Source organism: Pipistrellus hanaki, assembly GCF_964339955.1.
Source record: "Pipistrellus hanaki genome assembly, chromosome: 14".
NCBI lineage: Eukaryota > Metazoa > Chordata > Mammalia > Chiroptera > Vespertilionidae > Pipistrellus > Pipistrellus hanaki.
Window position 1 is genome coordinate 43,485,997 of NC_140516.1, and position 13,704 is coordinate 43,499,700.

The window sequence follows — 13,704 nt, forward strand, 5'->3', positions numbered from 1 at the left end:
AATAAAAGTGTTAGGTCCTGAAACAGTGGAGGTCAGATGATGGTAGTTAACTATAAAAACAAAATGGGAATAATTATAATGAGCTGAGTAGGAAACTAAAAATAGAAGCCAAGGGGGCTTGACCTGCAGGGAGTTGGATAGATGGTTCATATAAAACAGCATCTACAGTGGCATAGTTCTATATGCTGCAAAGAAATCCAAAGGATGAATAATGAGGAGGCTGTGAGAAACTTTCCCCAAAAAGAAGTCACAATCCCTTGTCCAGTTCCCAGACATGAGGCAGTTTCCAGTCCCAGAACCAACTGACTTAAAGACAGTCCTAGCTCCCAGAAGAAAGGAGCTGCAATATGGCAGTAAGCATACATGATTCTTCCCCTAATCCTCTTAATTCTCCACTAAAGAGAACTATGGCCGTACAATTGGGTAATCATACACTGGGGAAAAGGGAATTTTCCAAGCAATTAAATTTTACTGGCTACATGGTCGTCATTGACATTAATATCTGGGGACTCACAAGTGTCACCATGCCTCAACTAATTAGAGTAAGTTGTGAGTTAGTAAATTGAGTCACAACCCAGGTTTAGCTCACAGAGAATCCACTTAGTCCAAGGATATACCAGGGGTCAATTCCCTAGACTCAGAATTTGTAATTATAATAGAATGTATATAACTTGCTAGTTGGCAGAACACCCACACCAACTCCTTAACTTCTGGGTTAAGAGCTACATAGTGGAGAAAACCATGTGAAAGCATTAGAAACTATCCTATTAGGAAGATGAGCAGAGATTAGTGCCACCCTTACAGACCAAAAGGATGAAGTGGGGGGTAGTTCCTATTGTATCCCTATTTCGTATACCCATCTGGTCACTAGAAAAAATCAGCTGGAACCTAAAGGATGACAGTGAACAAATACAAATTCAATCCAGTAGCAGCCTAATTGAGGCTGCTGTGTCAAATGTAGTTTCTTTGCTAAAGCAACTTAACATGATCTTTAGGTACATGATATGTAGCCACTGATCTGGCAAATCCATTGTTTTCTAGTCCCGTGAAGAAAAAAAGATTTCACTTTCATTCACTTGGGCTGAATAACAGTACACATCTAGCCTTGATTTTTTTATAAGACCTCTTAATTTACAGACATAAAAGGCCACCTATATTTCTGAGATTGTATAATTTTAAATATCAGTGCAAGATATTGAGGAACTATTTTACTCAAGAGTGGATTTGATCTTAAGCTTGCAGTAGAACAAAACATTTCTACTGAGACCTTCCAGAGGCCAATGAAAAGACATAGCACCTGCTCCTTTAACTGATGGTAGGTACCATTGTGTTTTGAATAGACAAGAACCAAGTCAAATCAAGACACCTGATACAAGAAAAGGAACTTCAAGGACATTTAAGGTCAACAGTGAGCTTAAGAGTTAAAACAGGTTATTGTTTGTTTTAAATTTAAGGTTTTTTATTATTTTTGTTGTTGTTTTGTTGCTAATCCTGATCAAGGAGGGTAGTTTTCCAACCTGCCTGCTTTCTGCATTAGATACAGGAAGCAAAAAGATCTTATAACTTGAAAAAGCACTTTATTTATTTCCTCTGGGAAAATGTATTAGAGTTTTCTGAAGTAAACTGCAGAGACGCTGGGCATCAACGATGTAGGAAATGCCCATTAATCAAACCTCAACTGCTGATTTATCAGAGAATTTTGAAACAATATGGTTGGAATTTTCTCTTTCTACCAAAGTCTATACCACTAAGCATCTTGAAAGAGACTTTATGGGCAGTTTTCTATAGATTTATTGTTTGCATGCAAGAACATCAGTCTCTTTAAATGTTGGGTGAGAGAACATAGGCTGTGAATTAGGTGTACCTCTTGTCCAGAAACATGGCAAAGAGAAAAAAATCAAATGCCAAATGTGCTACTCTGTGGAAATCCATTTTGTGATACTATATTTTATGTCAGTATGTGGATGTTGAGTTTTTATGCTGAAAATAGATTATTTTAGAAAAAATAGTTCTCTTTCTCTCTTTGTACTTCTCAAATGATTATTCAAGTAAAAAACATCCTATTTAAAAAGAGTAGAAAGGTCTTTGAGAGATATAATAAAGAAAATGGTTATATTAGCCTCAAAAACATAAATAATTCATACTAATAAATAAGACAAATTGAACACTATAGCAGATATACATTCAAGATATATTCAAAATATATATACACACAAATCACAAGTGAACAAATGCCAAGCTCATAAATAATCTAATATGTATATATTTAAAGATTAAAATTTACTTATTTTACTATCAAAATTGTTGATTTTGATTTTTTTTCCTAAAGATAATATAGTGTGATAGGAATAATCTTTCTTAAAAGCAATATGTTATGTGTAAATTTTCTTAAAAATAAATATATAACTTGAACTAGTAATCCCTCTTCTTAGAATTTGAGGACATTGTCATAGGCACACAGAAAGTCTATTCTTTTAATATGGGCACTGAAACATTATTTACATTTTTAAGCAAATAGCCTGAGTGTTGATAAACTGATTCTGTAAACAATGGTATATTCTTACTATGGGCTTTATGCAGCTATTAAAATTATTTATACAAACAGGTACAGTACAGGAGAAGGTGCCCCATATATCATGCAGTGAAAAAGTTTATGTAAAATTTTTAAACCAAAATAAACTTTATTTAAAAATCCAGTCAACTAGCTAGAAAGCATATATTATTGTATGTCATTACATGTAATTATCTGTTTTTATAAATGCATGTGTGAAGAACAAGAAAGACTTAAGAGAATGTATTTTCTCTTCTGGTGGTATCTTCATGGTTTTTATTTTTATCTGGGTGCTTTCATTTCTGTAGTGTGCACCTGCTTCTCGTGATAGCGATAATATGACACCAAGCACATGTGGGGACCCAGGGTCCAGGCCTGGGGAAGAGCAAACTCAGATCTCCCTTTCTTCTGCAGTCAAAAAATAGTAATAAGAACAAACTGTGGCCTCCTGGCCAGCAAACTGCAGCTCGCAAGCCACATGCAGCTCTTTGGCCCCTCAAGTGTGGCTCTTCCACAAAATACCACGGCCTGGGCGAGTCTATTTTGAAGAAGTGGCGTTAGAAGTTTAAGTTTAAGAAATTTGACTCTCAAAAGACATTTCAATCGTTGTACTGTTGATATTTGGCTCTGTGGACTAATGAGTTTGCCCACCACTGGCCAAGACTGTGCACCACAGGGGGCTGTTGCTGTCTGTTCTGAGCTCGACAAACTTCATGCTCACTTACTGCTCTTCCTTATGTTTGAAGCACAGATGGCACTGCTATCTGAGAAAGAAGAGCTATCCGCACCTTGAAAATGAGTAGATGTTAAATATCTCTAAATGAGGAGTCTCATGACTAACAAATCCTGCATTGCACAGACAGTGACTCCTCATCCTGTAAGGCGGGGCAACAGTCTTCATTCTCTGACTTAGGTGACCAGGAGAACTAGTCACCCAGCACTGGCAGGTCACTTTATGTCAGACTCATGCTTTCACCTGCAAAACCAAATGGAAGTGTACAAGAGAATAGAATGTGGTCGTGCAGGAGCGATCTCCAATAATTTGGCATTGCGGCAGCATGCAGATGGGTTGGAAACATCAGGGTACACATGGACCCTACTCCTCCTCCACAGTTCATGACCCCAACCACAGGGATTGATTAGTGCTTGAGATATAAGAGTTTTTTCCTTTCCAACTCTTGAGTGCTAAACCCTGTTATTTTAAACACAGATTCCCACAGTAATTACAAGTTGTCTTCAATGGCAGAGAAAGAGACGCATTTATCTACATGTGCTCTGTGTTGGCGGGACTGATTGCAATCCTATTCATAAACTCCTGGTGGCCCTGTGTTCTGATTATATTAATAACCTGTTACATTGTGGCGTGGGATCACAGCATCCCAGGGCAACAACAGCACTGCTGAGTTTCAGCACTGGATTCAATCTGCCGCCTCCTTCCTGAAATTGATTAAACACTGGGATGCTTCAGAATGCAGCTTACTCAAATAAAGCAGACAGCAGTTTATTAAAATAAAGCAGACAGCAGTTTATTAAAATGAAGCAGACAGTACAGCAGTCAGGCCACATTCAACGGAAATCTGTGGTAGAGGGTTAATCATTTCTTGATGGAGACACTGCCCAGAGTAGAGCATCCTAAATTGCTGCTATGTTACTATTGGTACTTGCTTTTGCCATGACTACTCACCTCCAGTCTCCTTGGGAAACTGCAATACCTCAAATGAGATCATCTAAGAAGGTTTTAAATCATTTTTGTGTTGGCTTTTTGATGTGCTTATTCTTGATCGTTTTCTAAATAATATTTTCTAAACAATAATGTGTTTATTGTAAAGTTTTCTGGAAGAATAAAGTACATATAGAAGTGATCACTAATAAAATATATTGAACAACCCCTTTAACCAGCACACAGATCATAGAACAGTATTTCAGAACCATAGAAACTGCCTTGTGTCCCTCTTCTGGTTATCCCATCCCCATCCCAAGGTAATCACTATTTGTTTGTGGTTGTGTTCATTTAGATGATGCAATGGATCATCTACATTTAACTGCTCCTTTGACAGATGAGTTCAGTAAGATCCAGTGATCAAATGGCTCACCCGAGGCCACACACAGAGTTAGTGCAAGGACCAGCACTAGAACCTGGCCCCTTGATACCCCATCACAACCCTCTCTGCCTATGTCATGCTGACACAAGTTTCTCCTTCACTGAAAAGAATAGCAAGAGATTCAGTAACCCACTAAATAATGACAAAGCCCTCTCCCTTAGGGAGGTCAAGATTGTCCAGTTTGTACAAAGAGTGGGTTCCCCCCTCCCTCCTCCTGGGCTTTGGAACTTGGTTTCTTGTACACAATGAAAGGAAATTGCTTGTTCTCTGTGGCCCCTCCCTTCCCTTCGTCTACACACACACACACACACACACACACACACACACACACACTGGAGACTCCACAGAAAACATTAACATTGAGCCAGAGAAAATTGGTAGAAGAAAGGCAAGAGAAAAATAGATGAGATTTTGGTGTGTTTATTTTATCATGCAAAGTAACAGAGAGGAAGAGAGGAAGGGAGAGAGAGAGAAACAAAGACAGATAGACGACAGAGTGATGAAATGAGAAAGGCAGTTATTTTAGGAAATAAGTGGTTTACAAATATAAATAGTTCAGAGCAATGAGTCCACTCCAGGACCCTCCAGTGTAACCTGAGTCATCTGAAGGTCAAAGTGGTGTTTCTACTGAACACTCTAGTGTTCCCCAAAGCAATTACCAGGACTCAAGAGTTGTTAAGGAAAAATAGTCCAGGGTTTGGTCATGTTTCTGGACCAGAGAACAACCAACTTCTAGGTCAGTTTGGGGAGCCAAGATAATTCTTGAGAAAGACTGTCCTAAACTCTAGAGCAAAACTCATTCAAGGTTGATAATGACCTCCACAAAACTGTCAAATTGTAAACGTTGACCCTTGATTTCATTCCCCATCTGTCAGACTCCATTTGTCCATCAAAGTTCCTAGAAATGCCTTAGCCCCTAACCCCGCATTTATAGTTTCAACATACTTTCCATTAAAATTCCTACTGCCCCTATAATTTATTCTAAGCTGTTGGAGAATATAATGGATCTGATCATTATTCTCTCACTGAGTTTTTAATAGCTGATCAAAGTGTCCTATCTCACCTCTCCACTTTTCCCTTTAACATCTAAGGATTATAACCACTGTTAGAAAGAGATAGAGAGGAATATTCTGGGGCTAGGGTAGGGATGGCATTCATGCCAACTGACCAACACTTATTTTCAACTTCTCACCACTTAGACACAAAACAAGGCAACTTCATGACAAAGACACTTTCTCTTACTGCATTAGGCACACATACACTCATGCACACTGCCAAACATGGAAACATGTGCACACATGTAAATACACACCCACACTTCACAGCAAGCAAGGACCCCCGTCAAGATCCCTAATCAATCCTGCCTCATTTCCTAATTCTACCCGATTTCTCTCAAGCATGGCAGTTTTAAATTATACACTAGGGCTTTTCAACCCATCTCATTTTCTCCTCCAACCCTTAAGTAATTATTTGAGAGGAAATTACATTATATATTAAATAAAATAATTTATTTCCTAGACAGATCTCAGACTTGAGGCTTTTATAAGCTGATACTGTATAAAAAATGTGTAATTAGAAATACATTTGTCAAGTAGATAATTATAATGCTTAGAAAATGTAAAAATGGCTTTTTAAAGAGAGAGATAAAAAGATGGTATTAAGAATTTTACAGGATCAAATGAAAGCTTCAAGGTTTATTGGAAAGGAATAAATGGCCCTCACCAGAGTCAGTTTTATGAGTCTGTAAGTCCATTTTTAAAAGGGTCAGATAATGAATTTGGGGGAAGGTCTGATCCGACTGAATTCTCATTAATATCCCTTTGCAGCGTGAAGTTGGCCTTGAACCAAATCAAAGTTCGTGTCTGCTGGTGTCTGTTCTTTTCCTCCCTTTTTCCTCTGACATCAACCCTATCTTCAGTTTGTCACTGATGATTTGCTTCTCTCCATCTCCTTCCACAAACTAGTCAAAGCTACTCTAATCTCATGCCTGAACTCATCCAACAGCCTCCCAGCCAGTTCCCAAATCCACTCGGGTTTTTTTGTTTTGTTTTGTTTTTTAAGTTTCTTTATTGATTAAGGTATCACATATTTATCCTCATCTCCCCCCCCCCCCATTCCCATCCCAAACCTCTCCCCATGCATGCCCCCACCCCACCCCCGTTGTCCTCAACTACTGGTTAGGCTCATATGCGTGCACTAAGTCCTTTGATGGATCTCTCTCCCTTATCCCCACCCTCCCCTACCTTCCCTCTGAGGTCTGACAGTCTGATCAATGCTGTTCTTGTTCAGCAGTCTATGTTGTTCATCATTTCCCCTAGATGAGTGAGCTCACGTGATATTAGAAATACACTTATATGAACCAAAAATGAGACAAGCAATTATGTTATGCTGAGAGGCTTGTTCTGCTTGCCTTCTAAAAGCCTCAAGTCTCAGATCTGGATTGAAGAAAAAAGATCATATAACATAAAATAACCCTTTGAACATATACAAATCAGTGTCATTTGGGATATTTACAATTCTGTGCAACCACCACCTAAACTGAGTTCCAAAACATTTTCATCACTCTAAAAGAAACCCTGGTTGGCATGGCTCAGTGGTTGAGCATTGACTTATTAACCAAGAGGTCATGGTTTATTTCCTGGTCAGGGCATGTGTCCAGATTGTGGGCATCATCCTTGGTGTGGGATATGCAGGTCATAGCTGATCAATGATTCTCTCTCGTTATTGATATTTCTATCTTTCTTTCCCTCTCCTTTCTCTCTGAAATCAATAAAAATATCTTTTAAAATAATAATAAAAGAAAAGTCCCTGCCCATTAAGAAGCCAGTCCCCATTCCCCCAGCTTCTGGCAACCACCCATCTACTTTCTGTCTATAAATTTACCTCCTCTAGAAATTGCACATAAACGGAATTATACAATAGTGTCTGGCCTCTTGCATTTATCATAATGTTTTTAGACTATATATGCTGTAACATGTATAAGTACTTTATTTATTTTTATGGGTGAACAGTATTCTATGCTAAGTATATACCACAGTTTGTCTATCTATTCATTTTTTGGGGAAGTATTCTGAGGGATCTACCTTTTATCTATTGAGAATAATGCTGCTAGGAACATTCATGTACATGTATTTGTTTTGGTACTTGTTTTTAATAATTTGGACACGTATGTAGGAGTGGAATTTCTGGGACATGTGGCGATTCTAGGTTAAATTTTTTTCAGGAACTATTTTGGACAACTGAACCATTTTACATTCCCACCAGCAATGGATGAGGGTTCCAATTTCTTCGCATCTCTGCCAACACATTATTTTCTGATTATCATTACTATTATTATTGCTGTTATTAACATCATTATCATCAGAGTGGATATGAATTGGAATCTCATTGTGGAATTTGATGTGCATTTAAATATTTGATAATCACTACTCTACTATCCTGACTTCTTATTGTTGTTTTGTGTTTGTTTCTCCTTACTTGGACCAACAGAACATTGAAAGAGATTTATCAAAGGTATCTAAGGGTCGTATCTACATTTTCTCATGAACAACTCACAGTGACACTTAGGACAGTATCTCAGACAACTTGTCCAATTCAAGTTCACAGATGGGAAGTGATGGAATTGATCTTCACATGCTTTTCTATTATGGCAAACAATATTTTTATTTCAATCCCATAGGCTTTTATATGGTGAACAACATTTTGTACTTTTAGAAACTCTTCTTTGCCATGGCTCATGTTTTACCTCAGCATTTATTTTTCAAGCCAGAGAAATTACTTTCTCTCTCCTCTCTCTCTCTCTCTCTCTCTCTCTCTCTCTCTCTCTCTCTCTCTCTCTCTCTCTCTCTCTCTCTTCACACATACACCTTGTTTTTATTTGATCACATCTTCATATGACAACTAGGAACCCCTCAATCTTCCACCGACTGCTTCCACTTCTAGCATATCCTTTGATTCACCCCTTCCATGTAATTATAATTTTAATAATGTAATTGCTTGGTTCAGGAAGCTATGCCTCTGGTGTCAATGGTTCTGTCCCTTACTGACTATGTGACCTGTGGGCAGTTATATTTCTGACCATATGACCTCATGATTGCTTCTCGTTTTCTGTGCCTTAATAAAATGAATGCAATAGCCATGTCCTGAGTACAGTGAGGGGTAATTAAAATACTTACATGAGGTACTAAAGAACAAGAGCCAAGCGCATTATCATTACTATAAATACACTTGAAAATTACAACCAACTCTTTCCAATAGACATCTCTGCTGGAAGAAAAGTTTCCAATTCTACAACCATCAAGATAAGGCATTAACATAAGCAATCTAGCACCAGAATTTATTTTTATCTTCCTATTGGAACAGGGATATAAACTCTTGAAGATAGAACACATAAAAATTTGCACTTCCCATGTTAATTCTATGCAATTAGATTCAGGACAGGATATTTTTTTTCTTACAGAGATAAACTGAGATAGAGACATTTCTCTTTTATGCCAAACCCATGTCAATCTAATCCTAAAGACCAGAAAACTCTGTACCAGCCCCCAATAAATCCTTCTGTCAGCACAAGGCATGGTGTATGCTAAGATGATTTGAAAATTTCCTGTCATTGGTGAAGAGAAAAATTTGACATCCAGAGAAATAACCAAGAGATTTACATTTCATTACTAGGTTGAAAATTAAATTAATGCTAACAGAGTGACTGTGGGCAATTTGTTTAATTTCTATGAACTTCAGTTGTGTTATGTATAAAATATCTATAATTTTTGTGTATGAAAGTCACATGAAAAAAATACTTTTATGAGACCCAAGGGCATGTACTCAGTAATTGGTAGCGATAAGTGGGAAGTGGTAAAATGCAGTGGTCAACATCATTATATCTCTTACTAGCTGTGTTCCTTAATCACATGATTTTAACTTAGTTAACCCATGCCTCCGTTTTCACATCTGGAAAATAGGAATAATGATATTATTTATCTCAAATGGTAATTAAGTGAATTAAATTAAGGACAGTACCTGCTGCATGGTGAGCATTCATTAATTGTCAGTTGTCATATCATCATTGTTGCATCAAAAAATACATTTTTTGCCTTACCAGTGAACCTCGGGCAAATGCTAAAGTCTCTGAAAAATGAGGTTTTGGGGTTTTTTTGTTGTTGTTATTTTTTTGTTGTTGTTGTTTTTTCACTTAAGTATTTAAAAGACATAAAGTAGAAGCTAAAATTGCTGAGAGGAAAATTCTCTCTCTAAGGGAAGTCACAGTGCCCTCATAAACCACTTCCAATACTGCCTCTCTCTCCCTGGCTCCCAAACCCTGAGTGCTCTCTGCCTTCCTAATCGAATCCCAGTGGTGTCTCCAATGTCCTCCTGTGACTTGAGACTGGTGCAACCGTACACATGACTCTGGATGGAAAGGCTATGTGGATGTGGCATCTCATGCATTTGTTGAAATAGTCACTCTAGCCAATTTTAGTATAAACGTTCCTAAATTGTTAATATTTTCCTAAGTGATATTTTATAGCAAAATTGATATCTGCATGAAGTGTAAGAAATGATTTAGTGGGGGTTGAGGGGAAGACCTATAACTTGACAGAGGGTAATAATCGCCCTGTCAGAGCCTAGAAGATTCCCTTCTCTCAGAGCCATCTCCATCGCACTGGCACAGGCTGTCTGTCATCCACGTGGTGAGATTTGTTTCGCCTCTAATTGTACCCTGACAGCCAGTCTCATAGGGTACATAGCTGTGGCGTTCACTTTCAAAAGGGTGCAAAATCCATGACATCACCTGTGTAAGGAATTGCATGCACAATAGAAGAGCATGGCTGCAGGCCAATGAAACTGGACCCCCTCCCTATTAAAAACTTTGAGAACCCTGAGGTGCAATCAGGTGCCTAAAACTGTGTAACAACCAGGGACTTATTTCCTTGGGGAAGGGTCCAAAACCATTTGCTCATGACCACAATCCCAAAGGAGCTGCCCATCAGAGAATGTACGTTTGACCACTTTTGTCCAGTATTCTGTAGTTTGCTTTCTTGCGTGCAAAAATATAGAGCATGCATTAAGGACCCTTCATGGTTGTTTAAAGATCTGGGTTTCCCCTTTAAAACCTCTCCAATTTCACAATTGGAGAGGTTTTCATAATTCATTTGAGGCAGGTAACAGTCTAGGGCAATGGTCGGCAAACTCATTAGTCAAAAGAGCCAAATATCAACAGTACAACGATTGAAATTTCTTTTGAGAGCCGCATTTTTTAAACTTAAACTTCTTCTAATGCCACTTCTTCAAAATAGACTCACCCAAGCTGTGGTATTTTGTGGAAGAGCCACACTCAAGGGGCCAAAGAGCCGCATGTAGCTCACAAACTGCAGTTTGCTGACCACGGGTCTAAGGCTTAGGAACAGAAATTATAGTCAGTACTGGCTTCTCTACTTCTATAGGACTGGCTAGTTGGTTTCCATCTGCTCTAACTTCCCAAATATTTATTTGTACTCATGTAAATAATAAATAACCCTGCAGGGTGTTTTGTTTTATGCTCGGCCCTGAAGTTCTTGCAAAAAGCAAGCACTTCATGTGCCCCAATACTCAGAGTGCATGTAGTTGAGAACTAAGGCTTGTGTTTTTGAAATTTAACTCTCCTGTCAGGTGTGAACTGAATATGATTAGATGGGCCAGTGAATGGTCAGCAGACTGGGTTGCTAAAACGCTGGGATTCAGCATCAGCTTTTCAAGGTCTGAATCCCAATTATACCACTAACTAGCTGCATGACTTCTGTAGCTATGCAGGAGCATCCTACTCTAGACAGAAATCCTGGATAGAAAACCTGGCCAAGGCACTCAGGGAAACCTCAAAATAGATTAGCAATCTGACAGGCAAAATGTGGGGAGCTTGGTGTTACAGGCAGAGAGAGCAGAGAATGAGAAGATAATGAGGAAAGAAAGGGGATGTGCAATTTTAAGAAAACTGGGAGAAAATATTTGCAAAGCAAACATCCAATAAAGAACTTGTATCCAGAACAGAAAAAGGATGCTCAAAACTCAATACTAAGAAAACAAACAATCCAATTCAAAATTGGGCCAAGTAATTCAATAAACCACTTTTTCAAAGGAGATATATTGATGACAAATAAGTATATATAAAGATGATCATCATCATTACTCAGGGAGCTATCCCCACACATTTATTAGAATTGCTCAAATTAAAGGCTAATCATGCCAATTACAGTGAGGTTGTAGAAGAATTGGAATGCTCACACACTACTATGGGGAATGAGAAATAGTATAACTACTTTGGCACACAGTTTGGCTGCTTCTTATAAAATTAAGCACACCCCCACCATATGATCCAGCCATTGCATTTCCAAGAATATTCTTAAGAACAAAGAAAACATATCTATATAATATAGGAGAAAGTTTATAGCAGTTTTGTTTGCAATATCCAAAACCAGGTAACACCTTAAATGTCTATCAATAGGTTATGTATACACAATCTGTGGTATATCTGTACAATGGAATACGACTTAGTAGTAAAGATGGCTTCACTAGTAATACAAGCAACAACATCAACGAATCTCAAAACAATTGTAATGAGTGAAAGAAGCCAGACAAAAAAGCATACATACTGTAATTTGATCATACAAACCTCTAAAACTGCAAACTACTGTTTGTCTTTCCATTCTCTCAATAGTATCTTTTAAAAGCAAATTTTTTTTCAGTTTTTATGAAGTACAATATAGTAGTTGTTTTAATGGATATTGTGCTTGGTGCTAGAACTAAAAAGATCTTTTACTATTCCAAAGTAATCTTTTCTCCTTTTTTTTATTTTCTGGGTGTTTCACAGTTTAAAACTTTACATTTATGACCAATTTTCTAATTTTTCTGTATGGTGAAAGAAAGGGACTGATTTTTATGCATATGGATATCCAATTATTCCAGCTTTCTTTGTTTGAAGATTAATCCTTTCTTAACTGATAAGTATATATTGTTGAAACCATTGTTTCCCCTATGTTGTCTGGGATTTTTGCTCATTTCAGGTCAGAAAGTAAATATGTCTTAACTGAAAGTAGATGTCTGGATCAAGTTTCCAAACTTGTTTCTCTCTTTAAACCTGGTGTTATAAACTTAGCATTGTCATTATTTCCATACTAGAGGCCTGATGCACGAAATTCATGCAAGGCCCTTTGCCCTGGCCCCCACTAGCCGCCACCATGGCTGGGGGGGTCTCTGTTGCCTCACTGTGGCCCCTGCCCACTGCAGCTTTGTCTGGAAGGAAGGATGTCCGGAAGGACGTTCGGTCTAATTAGCATATTACGCTTTTATTATTATTAGATTGCAGGTATATAAACTAAAATTAAAGGAAGTTAAGCAATTTGTCCACTTCACAGGATTATTACAATGATTAAACAAGATAAGCTTGAAAAAACCATAACACAACATAGGACCTCATAATTGTGCAATAATTAAAAAAATAGAGTACTAACCCATTTATAATCATTTATTTAACTCTATGACCATATAGTGTCCTTTAGTGTAGTCAACATGCATCAATATTTTCCCTTGAAAACTTCCCACATTAATCTCCTTACCCAGGACATGTTATGAGTTTTTTTTCTCAACCTGATAAGAGAACTTGCACACACACACACACCACCCAGCATCAGCTGCTGGTCTTCTCAGCAACCTCTGCACTTCATTCATTAGATGCTAAATTAATGCTCCCAAAAAGTGACAGGTGACTACAACCACTCACCAATATAAAGCTCACTCAATAAAAACAACAGAAGCCTTAGGGGGAAAGGGTTTGGAGGAATCATAAATAAGTATATATTTTTTAGTCTGTTTATCCTAATGTGTCAGGATCGGGGAGTTCCTGCTAAGAATTAAACAACTTTAGTTAATGAACCAGGCTATTAGGAAAATAGAACTATTCTCATCGCTTGAAAGCAGCTATATTAACAGAAGCATCACTTGTTTGTGTTAATATATTTCCCAGAGCTGTAGATTTGTTTATCAAAATGAAGCCCTTCTGTGGGTTGTGGAATGTCATCTTTCCAT